This window comes from Anas acuta, chromosome 1 (genome assembly GCF_963932015.1).
Source record: "Anas acuta chromosome 1, bAnaAcu1.1, whole genome shotgun sequence".
NCBI classification, from domain to species: Eukaryota; Metazoa; Chordata; class Aves; order Anseriformes; family Anatidae; genus Anas; species Anas acuta.
This window is the reverse complement of record NC_088979.1, coordinates 5,846,948-5,865,131: the sequence shown is the minus strand read 5'-3', so window position 1 is coordinate 5,865,131 and position 18,184 is coordinate 5,846,948. Positions and strand designations below refer to the sequence as shown.

The 18,184-nt window shown below is 37.3% G+C and overlaps 1 long non-coding RNA gene across 2 annotated transcripts; it reads left to right on the top strand.

Moving 5' to 3' along the window:
- Positions 1–13,389: 13,389 nt before the first annotated feature.
- LOC137842170 (uncharacterized) lies at positions 13,390–17,849 on the top strand. 2 transcript variants are annotated; one of them, XR_011088969.1, is made up of 4 exons: positions 13,390–13,644; positions 13,791–13,944; positions 16,571–16,665; positions 17,083–17,849. It is a non-coding gene; the product is annotated as an uncharacterized lncRNA (long non-coding RNA). The 2 variants fall into 2 exon arrangements; XR_011088951.1 differs by lacking the exon at positions 13,390–13,644 and having other exon boundaries at positions 13,651–13,944.
- Positions 17,850–18,184: the final 335 nt, after the last annotated feature.

The following is an 18,184-nucleotide window of genomic DNA, read 5'->3' as shown; positions in this document are numbered from 1 at the left end:
GCCAGGTGACCAAAAGCAGCAGCACTTGGTTCCAGTACATACCTTCCCACTTTAGAGGAGTAGCCTCACAGGATGAACATTTTTAATAGCACTGACACCTGCTCTGTACAGGTGCCCAGGCAGTAACAGGCTGTGACATTTACAACCTTTACACAATATTCATACTGCTTCACTGCCATTTCTGCAACCTGGATTACGAAAAGGACACCATCTGCTGTGACAATTGCTTCCCTAGAAAGGCTTCATACAGGTTGACCATGAACACTTTTTTGTTTTAAAAAGACACTGCAATACATTATGTTTGCATTTGGCATGGCTTTAAGGGCCCAGTATGAAAAGAGGCAAATGGGAAGAGAGAGACTATTTTGGGCCACCCATTTCAAGTCTGGGAATTCCCATCAACTCATGATCTTCCTTTCCCAGGCACTGGTGTAAAGTCACTAATGATGTTAGTCTGTGTTGCCCAAACTTGCAACAGGCTTCCACAATAAAGTCCCTAATGTGTCTGTGGGTGGCAGACTCTTGATCATCTGCATATACTTAACTAAGGCAGACAGAACATTTTCTTTGTCTTTATTTTTATTTTTTTTAATTTTTATTAGAAGTAGAAAACTGCATACTGTTCACCAAACCGAGAGAAACAGAAGTATAAAATCAGATGAAATAACTGTACTCATCATTTCTATTTCAAGTTCTTCTGCTGATTTCACCATTTTATTTGTAACAATTAAGCACATGCTCAAATTTACATTTAATTTTAAATTGAGGAGCTGTAAAGGCTCCGCACTGTAAGGATATTAGACAACAGGTGGATCTACTTAGTAATTTATACTGTGCTGTAGAAATATAGACTACATTATGCAGCCAAGAATTAGATATATGTAGTTAGTTTCTTTGCTTCATTGCTGCCTGTAGCAAAGATGAAATTTGCAGCAAAGCATGAGTGTTGGGTTTGTTGGGTTATAAATTCGTTTGAGCAGGAGAAACTTTTGCTTTTTGGAAAATGTTTGGAGTTCTCGAGCTGCTCCAGAGCTCCAGAGAATTAAATAAAGAAGATTCCAGATCCACCATAGGAATAGTGTGGAGATTAAATGTCCTGCAAGTAAAAAAACAAATCTATACAAGATACAGCATAAATGGCCCTTGTTATTTGTGCTTGCTTTTGTCTTCCATAATCTGTATGATACCAGCAGAGCAATTCCTTATCCTTTTCAAAGTGGATCCCCTAGACAAGCTCCGCTAAGATGTACATGTCCCAGCTATGCTGCTCAGTTCAGTTATCTTAATTTTCAAAAAGCTAAAGTGTTTGAGCAATTAAAATATGAGTAAACTGACCTGCAGATTATTTTTTTTTAATATGAAATCTCCAAGCCCACTGGTATTTTTTTGTTCTCCTCTGTAAACGTGGTTCTGATGTATGAATACTTTGTTATGTCAAAACATTTAAATTAATTGCTATGTTCAGATTCAACACATATTCTGCATAAAACAAAACAAGAGTGTCTGGGCATTTTCCTTTAAAATTCTAGGGTTGGCTATATATTTGCAGAGATACTATTGCAGATACTATTACAGATATCTATTGGCGGAGATACTGAATGCTTTCTTTGCTTCAGTCTTCGCTTCAAGGGCTTCCCCCCAAGAAATGGGTCCCGATGGGATGCATCCATGTGTACTAAGGGAGTTGGCAGCGGTGATTGCCAAACAGTTCTCTATCATCTTTGAAAGGTCCTGGAGAACAGGAGAGGTGCCTGAAGATTAGAGTATAGCCATTGTCACTCTGGTCTTCCAGAAGGGCAAGAAGGAGGATTTGGGAAACTACAGGCCAGTCAGTCTCACCTCTGACACTGGAAAGGTATTGGAGCAGCTTGTTCTGGATGCCATCTCCAAGCAATTGGAAGAGAAGAAGGTTATGAGGAGTAGTCAGCATGGATTCACCAAGGGGAAATCATGCTTGACCAACCTCGTTGCCTTCTGTGATGGCATCACCAGCTGGGTAGATGGGGGAAGAGCAGTGGATGTCATCTACCTTGACTTTAGCAAGGCTTTTGATACAGTCTCCCATGACATCCTGCTAGCAAAGCTGAGAAAGTGTGGGATAGAGGAATGGACGTCAAGGTGGGTTAAGAACTGGCTGACTGGCCGAGCTCAGAGGGTGATGATTGGTGGTGCAGAGTCTGGCTGGAGGCCTGTGACTAGCGGTGTTCCCCAGGGGTCAGTGCTGGGTCCTATCTTGTTCAACATCTTCATCAACGACCTAGATGAGGGAATAGTGTCTGCCCTCAGCAAGTACGCTGATGACACAAAGCTGGGTGGAGTGGCTGACACGCCAGAAGGCTGTGCTGCCATTCAGTGAGACCTGGACAGGCTAGAGAGATAGGTAGGAAGAAACCAAATGAGGTTTAACAAGAGCAAGTGTAGAGTCCTGCACTTGGGAAGGAACAACCCAAGGTATCAGTACAGGCTGCTGGAGAAGAGCTCTGCCGAGAAGGACCTGGGGTTCTGGTGGACGACAGGTTGACCATGAGCCAGCACTGTGCCCTTGTGGCCAAGAGGGCTAATGGGATCCTGGCGTGCATTAAAAGGAGCGTGGCCAGCAGGTCAAGGGAGGTGATCCTCCCCCTCTACTCTGCCCTGGTCAGGCCTCACCTGGAATACTGTGTCCAGTTCTGGACAAAAAAGAATAAAACAGTACAAGAAAGACAGGGGTCTCCTGGAAAGAGTCCAGCAAAGGGCCACAAAAATGATACAGGGCCTGGAGCATCTTCCTTATGAGGAAAGACTGAGAGACCTGGGTCTGTTCAGCCTGGAGAAAAGAAGACTGAGAGGGGATCTCCTCAATGTGTATAAATACCTGAGGTGTGGGAGACAGAGGGATTTGGCCAACCTCTTTTCAATGGTTTGCGGGGACAGGACAAGGAGTAATGGTCACAAGATAAAGCACAGGAAGTTCCGCGCCAACATGTGAAAGAACTTCTTCACGGTGAGGGTGATGGAGCATTGGAACAGGCTGCCCAGGGAGGTTGTGGAGTCTCCTTCTCTGGAGATATTCAAGGCCTGTCTGGATGCCTACCTGGACAGCCTGCTCTAAGGAACCTGCTTTGGCAGGGTGGTTGGACCCGATGATCTTTCGAGGTCCCTTCCAACCCCTTCAATTCTGTGATTCTGTGATTTCCTAATCACAGAATTTTTATTTCATTGCTTTACATGGGGCACTCCTGATCTGTCTCAGTGTAGTCAGATTGTATTTTAGTAGTCTGTAATTCCTCCTAGATAAATGGACCTCTTTGGTGTCATTTCAACCAGTCCGTGTACATTGGGTGTAGTTTCAAGTGTGCCTTCCACAAGTCTAGTATGTCTTCTGAGAGACTGGTATAAAATGGATAAACATGCTATTCCATCTGGACATTTATTTTATTTTATTTTATTTTATTTTATTTTATTTTATTTTATTTTATTTTATTTTATTTTATTTTATTTTATTTTATTTTATTTTATTTTATTTTATTTTATTTTATTTTAATCAGTCTAAACATTCCTTCTGGAAAGCCCATCTCACTTAGAAAGTACTAGGACAACATGTCATCATCATCACATCATCATCATCATCATCATCAATTGCATTGATATGAGTCATTGATGGAAAAGAGGAGGGAGGTTTTGTGGGTAGTTTATTTTGAAGTAGCTCACTCCTACATAGTGACTTTTATAACCTCTTTTTTTGTTCTTCAGAAAGACCAAAAACTAGGAAAAGGGTGAATTGTTTCCTGTAAAAATATGTTCAGTAATGGTTATGGGTTGCTACTAAGTGGTACTTGAAATACATTAGCCTGCCTGATGTTGTTAATCTCTCTCCAGATCTGTGGAAGTTTCGAGACTGATTTCCTATGCCTGCTCCCACTTGTGCATGGTACCTCTCTGAGCTGATGAGTGAATTTCCTTTTTTTTTTTTTTTTTTTTTTTTCATCCTTACAGCAATCAGCAGAGGGATATGTTGTACCTCATTAAACAGACTAAGGAAAATGTCGTGTTATAGGGCTGAGCTAAAAACTCAGTGCAGACAGAAAACACTGGGAAGATCAAGTCGCAGAAAGATTAAGTCAAAAGACAGATACTATGAAGTTACAGCTTGGGCTGTCTGGTTGTGGACTTGTCACTGAAATGGATGAAAGTGGAAGTGAAACTGTTGGTCTTCACTTCCTTTGGTTGTAAGACATCAGATCTAATCTAAGCCCCAAGTACACCAGCAAGTCACCTCACTCCTCAAATATGTGGACAATGAACACGGGGATCTGAGTTACCTGCTATTTGTTCATGAAGATGGACATGTCTTTGAGAAGTTATGTCTCAAAGCCTAAGTCGACAGGTCTTGAGCCCCTTTGCAACAGATAAAAAGTTTTTGACCTTTCAGTGAAAAACCAATTTCAGAAAGCCTCTCTATGGGATTTTCCATAGGTATTGTTGAATTCCCAGTGTGTTTTGAAAAACATACTGGACATAGGTTTTCTCACAGCAATCAGCTACTTTTACGGAGAATGTTCCAGGCTTCTAGGACAGCAATTGTCCTTTATGAAAAGATCAGCTACACAGTAGGTGTGGCACAAGATAATCAGGCCTACCATGTACAGCACGTGCTGAGAGTCTGCTCAGAGTTTCTGCTCCATGGGAACTGTATATCTATTCTTCTATTTTCAATTTTTCCTCCTAGACCTCTTGAGTGTTTGAAGCCTGAATTTAGCTCGAAACATCTTTGCTTCTTCTTGCCCTCAAGGAAACCATCCTGTAGGTAACTGGAAAGAAAAGGTTCACTCTGTGTTGGAGAGTTTTGTCCACTCCCACATCCCTTTTACATTAATGCAGGGATGGCTGCATTTTGGAGCCCTTTAACATGCCAAAAAACATGTTTTGACACCAATACTCAGGCTAAATACTCTGTTACCACTGAGTTCTGTACTGTGGACTGTACCACCAGTGTCAGGATATCTAAATGTGTTTCCTGGTGTTTAAGCAATGAATTGCTTTGAAAAAAATGTTATTATGTAGAAGTCCTCTTACTCCCTCTGGTGAGCAAGTATTGATAGAGATCAATGAGATTATTGCTGAAAAAACGTTCTCTGAAAGCAGCCAGGGGCTTTCAATCAGGTGCTAAATATTCAGAATTTAGTTTTGAAAGAAAAGCATCAGGAAAACATCTATGGCATAAAGACAGAACAAAGTTTGTAATGAACAGTGAAAGTACACACTAGATCTAATCACAGTAATTAAACAGGAGTAAGGAAGACTGATTCTGAATATGTATTTTAGTCTAAATGCGAAGATATCTCATTGCAGAATCATTGAGGAGATATCTATGCTATGCCAGGAAAATGGGAAAATCCTGCAAAACTTTATGAGCTTTCAAGATCATTAAAACGAAGTGGCAGAAACTAAAACTGAAACATGAATAACAGACTTCAGACAACTTGACTCAAGTTCTTCCACTCATAAATTAAAATAAGATGCTACCAAATATGGAGGTTGTGAAAACACCCCTGATCTGTTGAGCTTGAAAAGGTCTGTTCAATTAAAATGATTTCACTGACTGCAGCCCTGTTTTCCTTCTTCATTCAGGATTCAAGCTGTAGTCACTGCATTTTGCAAGGCTGGGTGAGAACGTTGAACTATGCCGGGGAAGATGAGCTCTAAGCCAACTGCTGAATCACAGTTATCACTGTGCTTTTGATTCCCAAGTCCTGCACCCTTCCCAAGTTGCTGATATGTTACAAAGATGAAATGAAGCTAGCTACTGCAGCTAATATAAGCACAATACTGATTGGGGAATACTAACAAAATCTAAAGTACTTGCTAACTGCTGTGAATGAAATAGTATTTCTTTTGAGATGGGACCATACAACTGGCAAAGCAGGTAGCTCCCAATTCAGATGCATTTTGACTGCATAAGCAAACTGAAGCTCCAAGAAAGCTACTGACTTGTGACTGGAGTTGGGGGCTACATATAAAGCAGGAACCTCAGCAGAGAGATTCCAGCAAAAACAGGGCTGTGATGCAAGAAAAAAAGGAGACCCTTATTCAGTTTTTATCCTTCCCAAGCTTCAGGGTTTTTGAGTGTTCTGGCCTCAGGTCTTGCTGCATACATAAAGCTCACTTGCTTGATAGCTATGCTACTGGTCCATGAGTATTTGCTCTCCCCTGTATTCATCTCCCACAGCTTAAATGGGAACATCCAGTTTTGAGGATACTTGAGTATGTTTTTTTTTTTTTTTTTTTTTTTTTTTCCTGTAGACTGGTCCATTTGCTATTTTGGTTACACTCTCGGACACTATTTATTTCATTCTGAGGAGGCTTTTAATACATGGACAGATGCAGACAAATCTCTGACTTGAATATTTCTTTGGCTATGACTCTCAGGTGAATCCTGGCTATGGCATAAAATCACAGGTGTGAATAGTAGCTATTTTGTTTTCTTCCTCTGAAAAAAGTGACGTAAGTGAAATGTGCATTATGTATGCCTTTTAAATGGAAAGGTGGGAATGCTTGAATAAGTCCTAAGGTGAATTAAAAACTCATGCCAAATTCCAAAAGAAAAAAAAAAATTGCAATTACTATCACTTGCACAAAGCCATAAGAATAATTTTTGATATTCATCTTCATCTAGTTGTTCCTAACTTTTAGATATCTCTCTTTTAATGGGTATATAAAACAGTCACTAAAGAAAAACATATAGAAGGTAACTATAAAGTTTATTTTGTGTTGATCCTTTTCAGTAATACAGCTTCCATATTTTTACCCAGGCTTCTTTATACTATTTCTTTACAGTCAGACAACTAGCTTATGCTGTAGTTGCAGAAACAGATAATAACTTTTTATTAGTAATTATTTAGTATGATGTTCTGCATTATTTTAAAACAGCAGGAAGCTTCTTTGAGAAACTTGTTTGGAAAATGAAACATGGAAAAAAAACACTGTTCATCGGTTTCTTTTCTCATTGCTCATCAAAGACAAACATTTTTGTGTTAAAAAAAAAGTCATTGCTTTCTAGTCACTCAGGCAAGGATGTTCTTTTTTCTTTTTTCCTTTTCTTTTTTTTTTTTTTTTCCTTTTCTTTTTCCAATTAATTTTATAATAATAGCCGTGGATAACAATTACCTACTGAGATGGGCAGAAAAGAGGTTTCTTGAAATATCATCTATATAAAAATAATATTTTACCACATTTTTTTTTTTAAATAGGCCTGATAACTCCATACTAGAGAAATAAATCAATTGTAATCTCACCACTTCTATTGCTGAGGCAGCTTCCACATCATTAGAGAAAGGAAAAAAAAATCTTCCCTCTCCCCTTCCAATATATTCATAAGCTTTGTGTCATTTAAGTGGAAATAATATTTGTACTATGCATGACCCTAGCATCATGATCATAGAAAAGGACTTTGTAATAATAGAAGCCAGATTAAAACAACAGCAGCAACAACAAAAGTCTGGCTTTTGGAATTTTTGTTTTGCAGAAAGACCTTGAGAATCTGCCTATTACACAGTTGTATAAAATTTTTCTAACTATTTACTTATTGCTGAATATATTATTTTACACAGAATACACACACCACTTTCTAATGCCCAATGCAGCCACCATTAAATCCAGCTGAGTTTTCTCAACAGTAACATTTAAACTAGTTGAGTGAATTGTTTTGAGTTTCCTATTGTCGTTATGTTGATGCTGTGAAATGTTATATAGGAAAAATACATGCAGAAAAGGGCTAAAAATATTCTTATTATGACTTGCAAGATGACTAGCACAAAAGTATATGCCAGTTTTGCAGAGTTGGAATATAAATTTTGATTCCAAAGATAACCCATTACACTTGTAAAGAATGATGAACCTTGTAGAGTGAAACAGCAAAAATGAATCTACTAAAATATGCAAATGCATTGATTCAGTAAAAAAAGTAACATTTCAAATACTTAAAACATATGAACTGCTAGAAATGAGAGCATCTAAATGGTTTGTCCTTACTGCTGTTCTGTGAGATGCCAAAAGCAACCCTACATTGAACGTGTGAACTGAAGCTATTAATCCTGTCCTAACAAAAATTATAACTGGCCTGTTTTATCCTCTGAAATTGTACAAAGGGTAAAAGGTGAAAATGAGAAAACATGGCTTCTGTGCATTCATTAGCATACTGCTAATTGAGAATTTCCACCCTGCAAGCAGTCATGCAACCTGCTAGAACCAATTCCCCAAATACTAATTAAATCAACCACAAGCAACATGATCTTCTAAATCAAGTGAGTATAATAGAGATGTAAAAATAAATATACATAGTTAGCCAAAGTAGCAACTGGAATGGATTTTTGAACTATGGTTAGAACGACATTTCCCGTGTGCTGGGACAAAAATCCAGTCTGTGCTGCATAGAACCACTCAGTACTCCTGTCCACCTGGTTCCACTGATGTGGGAAAGTGGAAGGTGAACAAGATGGCTGCACTGTTGCTTAGTTACTTTGGTACCAGAAACCTGATGTCATCATTTTGTGAGATAGCCAACTTTTCCATGAAGGATATAAAAGGGCCCTTCCAAGGTGTCTTTGATACACGTCCTTATGTTGCCTCACATGCTCCGCGTACCACCTTTTTTTCCAGCCACAATTGCTGTTGATACACATGAATCATCCTTTGTGTGTGAGTTTGCCTTACTGGTCTTTCACATCATGACTAGTTTCTAAGGAAGACAGCAAATGAACCATCTACACTGAGTGAAGGGATGACTGGTGGATGTTAAAGTAAAGGCTGAGTTTCTTTCCATAATTGTGAGGTGTTCCATGTTTTTTTTTTTTTTTTTTTTTTTTTTTTTTTTTTTTTCCTGGCATTTTCTGAAGCAAAGAATAAGAATCACAGAACAGTAGAAGAAACTCAACTGTGTAAAACTTGCTCTTTCGTATTTCCTTATTCTTAGTAGATATGGTCATCAAAGACCTAACTATATGTTTAGAGCATCTTCGTCTATGAAAGAAAAAAATACACACATAATTGACAAATGTGGGATTCCTTCCCCTGCCTCTGATTTTATTTGATCTTTTTGGCTCTGAATAACTGAGCTACGAGTTAGTCACCTCAGATGACAAAAGGTAAATTTCCTTACAACATATTAAGGTGGATTCATGATACATCTGCTTTACCATTTAAAGATATGTTTCTTGGAACTGTCATCGAACCTAAGTGAAACTGGTGGTTTTTAGGCTTTTTCTTTTTTCCTAGTGGTTGTGAAAAAAAAATATCAAAAACCACCAACATTTTAAGGGTAAATTGTGTGAGCACTGTCTTATCAATGACCACTGGAAAGCTATTTCTATACCAAGAAGAGTTAACTTATTATTTTTACTGGCTTGAAACAATGGAAGAAAAATGTTAAATAAAGACTTGCCTGATTGTTCTCATAAATGTTTGGTTTCTCTGTGGTGCAATATATGAAGCATATTATAAATATGAAATATTGAATATACACTTAACATGATAAAATGACAATTTAATCATAATTAAACACAAATGACTAACATCCATACATTGGAAACAATCCCCATTGATTTTCAGACTATGCCTGTTTCTATGAGATTGAAAGAAAGCTCTTAATCACACAACTTGAAAAGATACTTTTAGGATTACTTTTCAACTCTTCATAACAGTTCCAAAGCTTTTCTATAACATATTTTTCTTCATAACAATTCTATAGCTTAGTACAGTTTGGTTGGTCCAGTGAGTGCAGTCATCATGTACATGATGACCAGGGGAAATAATTTGTCAACAGTGTTATTCTTTTTCTTTTCTAAATCATACTGAATGGGAAATGGGCATTTGGTTAACATGGAATAATATTTGTTTTTTTACTTCATCCTTAAGGGACTAGTCCAGCTTCCAGAAGTTTAACAGGGAGTTGGCTCAAGTCCTAGAAAAGGGTTAAGATGTCATCTGGTATACCAAAGATCAAGAATTCAAAAGAGAAAAAGGAAGACACATAACTAAATGGCCTACGCAATAACCACCAAAGGGGACTTTAAGTATATCAACATCAGCAGAGCATAAGGATACTAATTATGCTTCAACACTGGTGGACACAGCAAAGAGGAAGGGATATGTAAGCAGGAAATAAAGGCAATTTTATGCTCACTCTGTTGTCTGTCCTCTATAATCCTCACTTAATGTTTTTTAAAAAGCCTCAAACTTAAAAACTAACAATATCCCTCTAAAAAACTTCAGACAGCATCTAAAATGGGTAGATTTGCTTGAGGCTACAGGATATTATATCTTTAAGGAATATAAAAAATAGATGGCACTTGAAGAAACATGCTGGGGTGAGTTCACTAGTCATCAGAGTTTGAGGAGAAGTCAAGAAACTGAAGTTGTTTTTAAGTTCACCATGGAAATAACAATCTTCCATCTCAAAAAGATTTATCCCTTCCAATCCCTTCAATTCTGTGATTCTGTGATTTTGTTCTTAAGCAACCTAGATTGAGAAAATGGAGGCAAATTGTTATTAGAACAATAAGAAATAGCTACATCTTATAAAGACTTAACCAATAACTGTGATCAAATTTTAGTCTCTAGGACTCAGAGAGAAGATGACTTTGGGAAAACTGACTCCAGAGACTCTAGAAGACTTTTAATTTACATTAGCAATGAGAAGGAAAACATGCCTTACCCTACTCAGTGAGGTATATAGCAAAGACATTTTAGTTTTCAGAAGCTGCATGGCTCTTCAAAACAGCATTTTGATAATATATTTTTGCTGTGGCACAGTGAGATTTTCGTTTGTACAAGTAAGAGGAAGGTAGAACAGCAAATGATTTCATAACTACCTTCTACAACCTATTATACTGCTGTGGCTCTGGAGAGATGAGCAAGACCCTAGAGGAGGTAACCTCATTAGCTGATTGTCACTCAATCCTACATCAGATTCTAAAATGCTATCAGCTTCAGATTACAGATAGCCAAGCACATAGCCCTCCACAGTTGATGTATAAAGACACTACATTTTTTTTTTCTTGAGAATAAGAAGGAATTCAGTATAGAAACCTATAGAAGCCTCCCTAGATGATGTAATTCAGAAGTTTCTAAGCAAAAGCATGCTACAGTAAGTGCAATACTAAGAATCAACATGCAAGAACTGACCAGAAAGAACAGAGTTCATAATACAGCATATAACGTTAGTATTAGTGTGTGGCCAAAGAGCACTTTCAGTCTCAGAAGTCCTGCTGCACTGCATCTAGATGACTATGGGGAGGACAACAGGTAGAGGGGAGAAAAATAGTAATTTGTCTTCCTTCCCCTTCCCCCCCCCAGCAATCATTCTTGCAGAAAAACGAATGTAAACTGTATTAAATAATTGAATTGCAGCTGAAATCCTTTCCCAATTAGATAGCGAAGTTCAGACAACCTTCATATCCCAAAGGGCCAAACATTTCTTATTTAAATCTTTGTGAATATGTTCTGCATATGCCTCTGCCCCCATTTTTGATTTGTTTCTCTGTCTGTCTGCATGTATCTATTTTTACAAGAAAAAACGTGGGTGGTTGAATAAGAGCAAATGTTTATTTGTTACTCTTTAGTGTTTTCCACCTACAACCCATCCTTCACGTCCTTCAGAATAGAAGGTTGCATATTTATGTGTAGTGCTTAATGAGCAAATACATCCTTGCATATGATATGCTCTACTTCCTGTCATGTACTCGTTATTCTGTTTGAGTTTACCAGTGTTCTCTGGTTTATAGAATCATGATTAATTTATTCTCAATCTACAAGAAAGTCCCGTTAATTCCAAGAAGTGGGGAAGATGAATTACCAGACACTACTTTATTTGACCTGCTTATCTATTGGAATGATTTGCAATTATCATTTCATGTTTTTCCTGAGCATTAGAGGAATAAACCACTGATGAATGAAGTTAGTGAGACACAGGGGCAGCCTTGCAGCTTTTGGGATCTCAGGAAAGGATGGAGGTCCAGCCAGCAAGAAATGGTGTCAGGAGATAAGCTGTGCTTCATGAACACTGCTACTACTCTGACAAGGGTTCTGGGCTCCCACCAAAACAGTCAAGGACACAAGACAAGGCTCAGGTCCTGGAGTCTCCAGTTGCCATGGCTATAGGCAGCCCTCCTTGAGAATATGCCAGAAAGTAAGTGCCTGGCATAAAATGAATGGAAACCTCAGCTGTATTCAGTGTCTGCTCTTTCTTATCTGCTTGAAAACTGAAAGCAGCTTTCATGTCACATGAATTTTGACTACTGTGTGCTTACTCTCAATGTACTCATCAACCATGATGTATGTTGGATGGAATTTCAGACACTTGTGTGGCTTCTGGTCAAGGGATGTGACATAGTTGAAACCCCAGCAAAATATATCTGTGACTCTGTGTTTAGTGACATTAGGTGCTTTTGTAATTCTGGGCAGCAGTTTTTCCAAAAATGATTTGTTGGGTTCAGATGTAAATGTTACAACAATCATGAATCAATCATTTATATAATAGAAAAACAAAAAGGGCACTGAGTGGGTATTTGGGATGCCCATGTTCTATTCCTAGATCTGTTAATTCTCACCTCCAATCTTCTATCTATATAGCCTACAATATCATGCTGCATATTTATGCAATACCTAGAAAAGGCAGTTCGAGTTTTTGACAGGGCCTTTAGGCACTGTTTCAAAAAAATAAATAAATAAATTGCTAAATGATATGAGTATTCACTGCAGATGAGAACAGATTTAAGAACAATTATAACAAAAGGTAGGGTGGGAAGCAAGTGTACCTTATGTATCCAGTATAAGACCATGTGAGTGGATAGAAAATGTGCTATTTGCTTTTGTGCTGCCAAAACCAGTGCTGTCATCTGACTGGGAAAATGGCACTGTAATTGGCCTAACTGGCCACTAAATGTTTAGCTCTCTTATACAAAGAGGAAGAATTGTGTGACATATGCTTAGAAGAACATGTTTCCTATGGGAAATTTCAGCCTCAGTAAAAATTTTGAGGTCACATAATGTTATAGCTGCATTAAGAATTCATAGACAGATAGAAGAAAACAGCTGTCTTGCCTGGATTTGTAATACCTTAAAATACATGAAATATTTAATTCATTCATCTCTATGAAAATAAAAATAAGCCTGTCTATTTTTTACTGTGAAGATAAATTGACAATGTCTTTAAACTACTACCTGTCAGAATAAGGGAATACTAAAAACAGGTATAAAACTTTAAATACTCAGAAAAGCATTTAACAATCACACTCATCTGCTTGAGGCAGGTGTAGCTAATAAGGAGGAGAGTAAGGAACAGCTGTATGTTGGATAAAGGCTCATCGGCCATACAAAGATAAATAGCTAACAGCTGGTTTCCCACAAGGGGTATCCTTGCTATAATGCCCCTGCTTCTGCTCCCTTGCTTAGATGAATCTTCTCTTAGGCCAAAGGGGAAGACATGTTTATACATCACAGAGACAGATGCTATCATCCTTGAAGATAATAATTTGTCCTGGCTATAGAAAATTAGCTCTCATTGGTCACTGTGGGAGTGGACACAGATGTTTTGTATTATGGTGTTCAAAGTCACACTAGTTATTAGGGTCATAAAGTGGCATGGTTTTTCTCAACCCATGAAAAATGGTAAATAGAGAACATGCTTCTTTGTGTATTTGATTTTTTTTTTTTTAATTACAATTTATAAAGATTTGCAGGACAACTTTTTAAAAAGAACATAAGTAAGATAGAGAGATTCACTGACTGCTTTACCATCCCTTCTAATTTTGCAGCTGATATGCTGACTGCACTGGGAAGAATGCAATATTAATCACAGTAGAGCTGCAATTACAAATGTAAGATATTTCAGCTAAGCAGAAAGGATAGTCTCTCATGCCTAAGGCACTGATGGGATGGGTGACCAGAAAAGTGGATGACCAACTCTGTGTAAGCCTGATCTTTCTGCCTCTCCCTTCCTTTCACCTCCCCCCCCTCCCCCCACTTTTTTTTTTGTTTTTAAATTTAATTTTATTTTTAACCTGCAAGATGGTGATGCATAGGTACCTTGTGATGGTGCACAGTCCAGAGCAACTGAGTTTTGCAGATTGTGTTGAAAGTGGTGAGTCCTCAATCCTGCATGTAAAATCATTTCCTTTTGAAAAAAATAGTATGGATATGGAAATGTAGCAGTTTGCAAGACAAGATATTAAAATACTGAAACTTCTGTAGAAAAACTGGCAGATCAGCAGATCCAACCCAGATTCTTTTGGCTTTAGTCTTCATTTTTTTTTTTTTTGGCCCCGTATGTATTTTTTTTTTTATTAATACACAAAAGACTCTTTCTCTGTTTCTGCAAATTACCAGTAGAACATTGTACTTCTTGGTGTATTATTAGCACACTATGCAGATTTAAAAACTGTTTCAGGGACCAATGTCTGAATACCTGTCTACAAGCAATAAATGCCCTCTACAAAGCAGAGATAGTTACCCATGTTTTAAGAGTCTGATCTCTACTACTACTTCAGATTAAACTTTTTTTTTTCCCCTTTCTTTTGTTGGTTTTCTTCCTCAACATAGAAACAGCAGGTATATTATGACCCTAGGACTGTTTGACATGTATGGATTCTTGAGGCCATTTGGATTCTTAATTTTGCAGTTATTTCTATAGTTTTTAAAATCTCTTTGGTCTATCTCTAGATTATGTTATGCAGTATCACTTTTTGTGTTTGTTTTAAGCCCCTATACCAATGCACTTTAAGGGAGTGGAATATTCCTTTCCTTCCTTCTTTTTAAACTGAGAAGTGGGAAATTAGATGTACCCTGTAATTATTAAATAGTAGATAAGAGCAAATTTAATACAGCACAAGTTTCACCAACAGGGCTTTCCATCAGAGAGAAACTTGTGAATGAATCTGAGAGACTTTCCAGTAAATCCTTCATATTCCACTATTTTTCAGGAGCTCTGTTACAGACAAAATATATGCCTCCTGCTAGACTATCATTGGACACCTGCCAGAAGGAATCAGTAACTTTTATTTAAACAGTGTGTGATAAAGAGAAATTTTCATTTTATTGCATCCATCAATCTGAAGTCTTTCAAACACTTCCACTTTTATATGCAATTCATATATTTTTCTGCTGTTTCTCAGATTTCACATAAATTCATTTAAGCCTAAATTATACACTGAATTAAAACTGTAAATTTTAATCTCTTAACTTAAATGGTAATTTATCTTTAATGTTATTTTTAAAACCTATTAATTAGTCTGTAACATTACAAGATGAATTTACTAGAAAGGTAAGCTGGGAGCTTTGAGTCCCAAATGCTAGGATTCTATTGCGTACTCTGCGTATTTTACATCCTGATTCTTCATGTTCCTGAATATTCAGAGATCAATGGGAAGAGAGATCCCAATTTGATATTAACTTGACTTGGCAGAGATTCTGCGCAATGTGGTTGCTGCTGAGTCAAGCTATAACCTACACAACCAAAATAATTTGATGTAAAATGTCTTTGAAATCAATCATTTTATTTGAAAAGTAAATTTTAGCATTTCCAGGATATAAAGGACTTTTATTTATTTATTTATTTTCTGTGGGGAATCTAATAGTTATGGACTTGCTTTCTTATGATATTTTTCTTGTTGAAAGAACTTTGGAAAACTGTTTCAGCAAAGGTTGAAGCACAGACTGGAGATTTTCAACTGTATTTAAGGGTTTTCTTTGTAAACCAAAGCCCCAGAGTAACTGGGATGTTAAATAGGACTTTCGTGAATCTATACTTTTCTCAGGAAATCAAAAAAAAAAAAAAAAAAGGGAGGGGAGAGAGAGAAAAAAACACACACAACTAAATCTTTTTATTAAAGTTTGAGTTGTATTTGTTTGAGTTAATTAAATCCTATCACATTTGTATGCACTTTCTAATTAACAATTAGCCATGTTTTCTTTGTAATAAATGAGAAATCTTTCAGGAACACGAGAATGGATAAAAGCGTGCAGCAGCTTAATGAATCTGTATTTAATCTCTGGAGAGTTAAGTTAAATTTAGCAACAGAGACAAGCAAAAAGTACACTTGTTTAGGGTCTGATATGTCACAATCTTTTTATGAAATCAGATATCACAAAAAGTTCCAAAAATAGTATGTTCACTCCATATCCTGAATAATCCACACTCTAAGCAAAAATCTAGAGAGTAGATATGATTTAAACAATAGACTCATACTGTATAAACTAAGAATAAGGAAAAAATACTACATTTAGCAAGACGGTTTAATGTGCAAGAAACTTAGGCTGTTGATAACACCCACATTTGCCCTACGTTTTTAGAAAGTTTTTCCTTCAAAAGATTCATCTTTAGTATGTTGGAAAAAAGATGCATTGCTTCCTAGTGGAAAATTTTACACTTTAAAAAACTAGCGAGTAAAGGCAAATTCCAGACTTCTGCAAAGTCTTCACCCTAACCAGCTAGTTCATGTTAAAACTAGAGCCCGCTTTCTCTACAGGAGATTCAGCTATATGTGAGTTGACGTTTTGTCTAACCTCAGTTAGAAACACAGTTTCTCTTCTTGTACAGTCAGAAGACCTTGATGATGACAGCAATATTTCCACATATGGATTTTCATTATGAAACTCTGCCTTGCTTGTGTCTGAAGCAAGGTCTCCTACCAGGTGAGTAAGTGACACAAACCCTGCATGTCAGTCAGGCTCCCCTTCCAGCCATGGCTACAGGAGTTATTTCATTTTCATCCAAATCACAAAATAAATCACAAAATTTTGGGGCTGAAGAGAGACCAACTCCATAGCTCAGGAGATGATAGCTTCTCCTAGACTGTGGAAACTGATATGTTAAATAGCTAGACTATTTAAGGGTTGAAGAGTCTGTCTCAGGTTTAAAAGACATTTTAAAAGGTTTTGTATTTGCAGAATGAAGGTAGATTCTTCTAATCCTACAAATATTCTTGAATGGGAGAAAAATTTACTTCTGTTATTGATCTTGAACTTTTATCGTATTGTTTTCTTTGTGCATATTCCCCTGTTGTCTATTTACTAAGATGTTTCTGGACTAATGATGTTTTCTCTGTACAGGCCCTATTCTACTGCCCAATGTCTGAACAGCAACTCACATATGACAAATGTACCTTACTGAGCAATTTTCTTAAAGATCATCAGCTTTGTGGTTTAACTAGGAGCATACCCAGATGGTGTCTGATGCCTCTTGGATCACCAGTAGCGTATGTTGATTTCCAGAACCAGTTCCTGTGAAAGGAGTTCACTGCCTGGCAGGATGGTGATCAATACAGCCAACATGAAGCTTTGGAGGTACACAGGCCAATTGCTGGCTTTGTGTACCAGCATTAATGATATCCTTGGAGATGGTGCATTTGAACACGTAGTGCCAGAGGCACTGTGGAGTGGCTGGCATTGAGTACTTGGTGCCAAACAGTGAATTGTCCTTGAGTCCCATTGACATCGACGGAAATTAAGAATCCTCAACATCTGGCAGGATTTAACTCAAAATGAAGCTCATTCTGGTGTATTTCTTCTGTGAATTTAAATTAGTTATATACACATGAACAGCACAGTGCTTTCATTTAAAACATTGTGAGCAATGAAATAAGAAGCTATGGGATAAAGACAATATTTATATCACCAGTGTGAAAAACAAATGAGAAGTAACTTTCATAAGTGGAGTGTATTTATCTGTTGGATGTCAGTTTACTTTTCCTTCCAATCAATACTATGTCTGATGTTACAGATACCCATTTTTTTGTGTACTCAATGAGATGGACAAAGCTTTCCAATTCTGAAACCAGTGGCTTCTTCATAAGACAAAATCCCTGGAAAATGTCAATTTTAGGATGTAAAAAAAATCTTGTTGACTGATATTTGTCATGTCCGTAGGCCTCAGTTCTACCAAGTTATGTAGTGCATACTTGTAATGGAAATGAGGGATGTTTTTTGATGGTAAAAGTCAGAAGACAGCCACAAAAAAGTATACTAGCAGTGGAGAGCAGAGAAACCCAATGGTAAGCAGTTTAAAATATTAGAGTTAAGTTTGTCCAGGACAACCCTTTTATACACAAGATTATTCCTCAGTACTAACTTCATAAAATCATAGGATGGTTTGGGTTGGAATGGACCTTAAAGATCATCCCTGCCAAGCCCCTGCCAAAGACAGGGACTCCTC